Consider the following 6,094-nt stretch of genomic DNA (forward strand, 5'->3'; position numbering starts at 1 on the left):
CTTCCCCCCCTAAAGGACACTAAGCATACAATGTAACAGCAAGAACAACAACAACAACGCAATTAACATCAACGAACGTACAAAAAGCATGCAATAAATACAACTGTAAGAAAAAAAAAATAACAAGACAGCAACAATCAACGAAACGTAAGCGATTTGGAACGTGTGCGGGTCGCCGGCCCGTCCCGGACGGTCGGCGGCCCACTCGCAGAACGGGAACGCGATGAAAGTCGAGGAATGACAGGGGGTAATCCCCCTGTCGCAGCTGGAAGTCCACCGCCGTCCCGTGTCTCTAAAGAGTTAGTCTTGGGCTTGTCCTGTGACCGTGCCCGCAGCTGGGTCGGAAGGGCTGCAGGGCTCGAAGGTCCCGCAGACCTGGCAGGCGTCCTCCGAGCAGGGCCCCTCGTCCCCCGCAATGTCACGGCCGGCCTGTCTGGAACAGGTACGACAGGCGCTCTAGCAAGATCAATGGACGCAGGCAGGGGAGAGTCAGCAGCAACAGACCCCGGCAAGGCAACATTGGGGGATGACGCATCATGTAAGGGAGCAACATATGGTTTCAAGCGCGACGTATGCACAACCCAGCGACGAGACCCAATCTGGACGCGTGCTGACTGTGGGTTGGGAACCGCAATGAGGCGTACGGGACCATGCCAGGGTTTGTGCAATTTCGGCGAGGTCCCCGGACGTACCTGTGGACAATGAAGCCAGGCTAGGTTTCCAACCTTCCAAGGGCACTCCCCCTCAGACCGTCGCGCATATCGCTCGTTCCGGGCCTGGGCTTTGGCCGTAGCCACGCGGGCATTCTCCCGCGCCTCCGTGACTCGGCGAACCGTGTCCTGAATGTATTCAGGAAGTGGTTTACGAGGTCCCTTCACCCCAGTTCCCAATTGCACATCCACCGGCGGCACGTTTTCCCGACCATACATAAGGTAAAACGGCGAATATCCTGTAGCCGCATGAGGCGTCATCCTGTACGCCGAAAGCACCCCGGGGATGTGCAGATCCCAATCTGATTGTTGTTCACTCACGGTATGGCAAAGCATGGCAGACAATGTCCTGTTCAGCCGTTCAACCATACCATCCGTCTGCGGATGGTATGGGGATGTCCGTACTTTCTTAGTCCCAAGGCCCGCGCACACTTCCGCCAATAATTTAGAAGAGAAATTCCTGCCCTGGTCCGTGAGGAGTCTCTCAGGCGCCCCCTTATCCATAATATACCCAAACAAAAAGGCGTCGGTAATGGCCGCGGCCGACTGATCGGGCAACGGCCAGGCCATCGGCCAATGGGAGAGGTACTCAACCCCTACCAGCAAATATTTATTACCCCTCGCCGATGGTGGAAAAGGTCCCAATATGTCCAGTGCCACCAATTCATTGACTCGAGACACCTGAATCGACTGGAGAGGCGGCACGTAAGGATGTTTCGGCGGCTTACGTCGTGCACACGCAGGGCACGCGCGCACGTGCCCTACGACATCTGTCGCCATGCCGTGCCAAAAATAATGACGTTGCAACGTCAACAAGGTCTTCTGCACCCCTAAATGTAAGAGAGTGTCACAATGGAGGGTTCTAATCAACTCGAATCGCAAGGACGTTGGTACCACCAGGCGCCAACGTTCCTGGAACCCCTCCCGCCACATAAGCAGACCATCTCGGAGAGCGGTATGCGGCCCCACAGCCGTACTCGGACTCCCATTGTCCTTAGCAGACCGCTTCCGCAAGGACACCAATGACTCATCCATCATCTGTTCCCGGATCCAGACAGACCGCGGCAGATTCAAAACCCCGTCAGCCGGTCCCGGTTCCATCGGAGTGTCCGACTTCTCGACGGCCAACGTAAGCGGCTGAGGGGGGTTTGGAATCGGCGAACACCTATGCGTCCCCGACTCACATTTACAAGGGGCGCGCCGCGGTAATCTGGAAAGTGCGTCAGCGTTCGCATGGCGCACTCCCTTCCGATGTTGAATTTGGAAGGAAAATTCCTGTAGCGTGTCCAACCAACGTGCCAACTGTCCGGATGGCTGGTCAATTTTAAGGGCATATTGCAAGGCCGCATGATCCGTACGCACAATAAAAGAACGACCGTAGAGGTATGGTCGAAATTGCCGTAGGAAAAAAACAACCGCCAATAGTTCTCTGCGAGTGACACAGTAGCGGGTTTCCGCAGGAGACAAGACTCGGCTACCATACGCCACGACACGCTCTACACCCCCTTTAGACTGTGATAACACCGCCCCAATACCTGTGTCACTCGCGTCCGTATCAAGAATGAATGGGTGATCGAAATCGGGATAATCCAATGTTGGGGCCGTGGCCAATAGATCACGCAGACTCCGAAAGGCCGCCTCCTCCGGCTGTCCCCAAACAAACTTCCGTCCTTTACCCGTAAGGAGATGCAAGGGCCTCGCAATCGTCGCAAAACCCGGCACAAATCTTCGGTAATACGAGGCAAATCCCAAAAACCGCCGAACATCCCCCACGGTGGCCGGAGTCGGCCAATCCCGGACGCACGCCGTCTTTTCCGGATCCGTGGACACTCCCTCAGCACTCACAATGTGCCCCAAATAGCGGACGGACCGTTGCAGTAGGTGACATTTCTTTGGTTTGAATTTCAATTTGGCAGAACGCATCCTCGTGAACACTGTCTCCAGCCGCGTCAAATGTTCATCAAATGTGCGGCTGAAGACAATGATATCGTCCAAATATATAAGACATGTCTCCCACTGCAACCCCGTCAAAACGAGCTCCATCAATCTTTGAAATGTAGCAGGGGCCGCATTCAATCCCATCGGGAGACAGTTGAATTGAAATAACCCCTGCGGCGTACGGAATGCGGTTTTCTCCCGTGAGGACTCGTCAAGGGGAAGCTGCCAAAATCCCGAAGAGAGGTCCAGTGTGGAAAAGAACTTAGCCCCCGACAATGCGTCGAGGGAGTCATCCATACGCGGCAGGGGGTACGCATCTGCCACCGATATCTTATTCAATTTGCGGAAATCAACACAAAATCGCAATTTGCCATCCTTCTTCTTAACCAAGACGACTGGAGCGCCCCATGGGCTGTTAGATGGCGATATAATGTCCGCAGCCAACATGTCTTCCACTGCCCCCCGTACGTGTTCTCGCTCCGCAGGACTCATCCGATGCGAATTTAATCGAATAGGGGCAGCATCGCCCGTCTCAATGTGATGGTAAAGCAACGAAGTGCGGCCCAAATCCAAATCATCGGAGCTGAACACATCGGAATATGTCAACAACAATTTACGCAGCGCACCACGTTGCTCCATGGACAGGGAAGAATTTTCGTCACATAAATGAGCAACCCAACGATCATCCGAACTCCTTGGCTCGGAAACCCCAGCAACAACTCCCCGGCTATGTGGACAATCATGGGTCGCAAACGCCGTAGTGGCATGTGCCACAACCGTACCGGCCGGGACACGGACGTTTTCTCCCCCCGCATTAAGCACCTGTAAAAACGGTAATTGATCCGGCCGGACGATGGTCTGTGCCCCCACTAACGCCAACCCGGTTGTTATCGCGGCGGACGGTGACAACAAGACCCCTACTGCTCCTAGCCGATCAGGCAGGGGCTTCCGATACCGCAAGGGTATAAGCATCTGTGTACCAGGTGGGATGTCCACAGATGCGACGGACAGCGCCTGCACTTGTACGGCCGAAGCAGGTCGCCCCCAGGGCGACGGCAGAAACGAGATTTGACGGCCCCCCGGCAGTTCAATACAATTCTCATTGATTTTGATTAAAATGGGCATCTTAGCCAAAAAATCGGTGCCTAACAAACAAGGAACCGCCAAAGATCTCGATATCAACACAACACCCGAGGCCGACACATCCCCAATAGATATCTTAGCATCCACCTGACCCACGATACCCATGCTACCCCCGTTCGCAGCGACGCACGACCCATAAACCGGACGCACAGCCCCCGGCGGGATGCCCAACAGATGAAAAATGACATCCGAAATAATAGTCGCAGACGCGCCGGAGTCGACCAAAATGCGTACGTCCACCCCTTGTATAGACCCCGGTACAGTGGACGAGCCCGTAGCGGCCGCGACGACTCTCCGTGCCAACTTGCGCCATTGCGTGACCGAGCGACAAGGCCCCGTCGAAGGGCATGCTTTAACCACAACGTTAGGATGGCGCAACGACGGTGATGGGTGAGGTGTAAAGCCTTGCCGAGTGTCTGGTGCGTGCCGACATGCCTGTTTCGGAGGATCTTTAGCCGACTTGACCGGTGCCGAGGCCTCCTGCTGCGGCGGAGCCGGGAAGCGGGCCCAGCAGTCTCTGGTGTAGTGGCCCCTACGCCCGCAGCGGAAACATTCGGCCTCGTTGCGCCGAAGCGCAGGCCTCGCCTCCTGACGGCCCCGTTCTGGTAGCGCCGCGCGCGGTCTCGGCCCGCCGCGTCCCGTCCATGGAGCGGAGGCGGCCGTCAGTTGTTGAGGGCCCCGGTCATCCGGAACATAGACAGCCTGCGCAGGGTTCCACCCCAGCGCATCCCCTTCTTTGACGGGCCCCCCCGTCCACGCCGTCACTTGTTTCCAGCGACGGAGGTTGAATTGCGCATCGAGACACTTAGCAGCCGTCCGGGAAGTTAGCTTCTCATGCCCACACACAGGCATGGGGATCCCTAGATCCCGAGACAGCTCCAACATTTTCCCTAATATGAGAGGCTCGAGCAGGTCCTGTGGCGTCTCAGGATAAGCTGCCATGGCCAGCTCCAGCACCGCACCCCTGAACGCCACGGGCGACTCCTCTGGTGCTCGTTGTCGTTGAGCGAATCGCCGATGCGCATCATCTGGTGGCTCATAAGCATCGGCCATTTCTTGAAAAACACCACATAAAGTTGCCTTCTTATCGGTCGTTATGGAACGGAAGAATCGGACAGATTCGTCGTCCAGGAGAGTCGGCAACACCTCCAAAGCCTCCGCATCGGTCCATCTTGCTGTGCGTACCGCCGCCAAGAAGCGGCAGGCGAACGCGCTCCAGTCCCCACCGACGGAAAATTCTTTAACCGTTGTAAGGTGGCGACTCCGACTCCTCTTCCCGCCGTCTTCCAATGGTGGTGGTTGTGATGGCAAATTCAAAATGGCGTCGGCCCGCGGCGTGGCCAAGATGGCGGTTTGGCGCCACGGAGCGCGCAAAATGGCGGCCTCTTGCCGCGTGGGCAATGGCGGCGGCAGGACAGGCAACGTGGCGGCCCGCGGAGCACCACTTGCATCATCCATCGTCCCTGGCGCGACGAGATGGCATAGATGCGCCAGGACGTCCTTAAGTGCCTCCAGTTGTACCGCCATCGCTTGCCATCGTTGATCCGCGTCTGATGATGTCGACGGACCCGCCACCGCGCCAACATCCTCCACTCCCGTTCCCGTGGTCGCCTCAGCCGGGCTCTCCTCCACCACCCCAACAGGATCCGTGGTTGGAGGGAGTTCGTCGTCGTCGGACGAAGAAGCCGATGCAGGCGCCGGATTAACTTTCTTCCTCACTTGTTTCGACATGCCGTTGCACTTCCGACACCAGTGTAATAAACGACTGGACCACGATGTCTGGCTCAGTGTCCTTTATTCGGTTCGTGCTGTACACCCACACGGCTGTCTTTACTCTGTAGCTTCTCCACGGTGCTGACTCCAATGTCGGCCCGATCCACAACAGCAGCTCCGCTGCTGTTTCTCTCACACAGCCCCCCTTGGCTGTACTCGCTGCAACTCCTCTCCCTCCGCAGCTCTGACAGCCTCTTGCTGTCTCTCTCTCTGTACTTGCTCCGGCAGTACATATACTAAAATTGGAACGATACAGAGAAGATTAGCATGGCCCCTGCGCAAGGATGACACGCAAATTCTCCGCAGCTCCTCCTGGCAGCCACACCGCTGCCTCTAACACGCAGCCCTCTCTCTCTCTCTCTCCGCAGCTCCTCCTGGCAGCCACACCGCTGCCTCTAACACGCAGCCCTCTCTCTCTCTCTCTCCGCAGCTCCTCCTGGCAGCCACACCGCTGCCTCTAACACGCAGCCCTTCTGGCTGTCTCCTCTGCAGCTGCACACCACTCCGCAGCTTCCTCTTATCTTCCGGGT

At 56.9% G+C, this 6,094-nt stretch overlaps 1 pseudogene; it reads left to right on the top strand.

Moving 5' to 3' along the window:
• Positions 1-5,776: 5,776 nt before the first annotated feature.
• On the top strand, positions 5,777-5,862 carry LOC144947403 (U6 spliceosomal RNA; annotated as a pseudogene).
• The last annotated feature ends 232 nt before the right edge of the window (positions 5,863-6,094 follow it).

Source organism: Lampetra fluviatilis, chromosome 44 (genome assembly GCF_964198595.1).
Source record: "Lampetra fluviatilis chromosome 44, kcLamFluv1.1, whole genome shotgun sequence".
NCBI lineage: Eukaryota > Metazoa > Chordata > Hyperoartia > Petromyzontiformes > Petromyzontidae > Lampetra > Lampetra fluviatilis.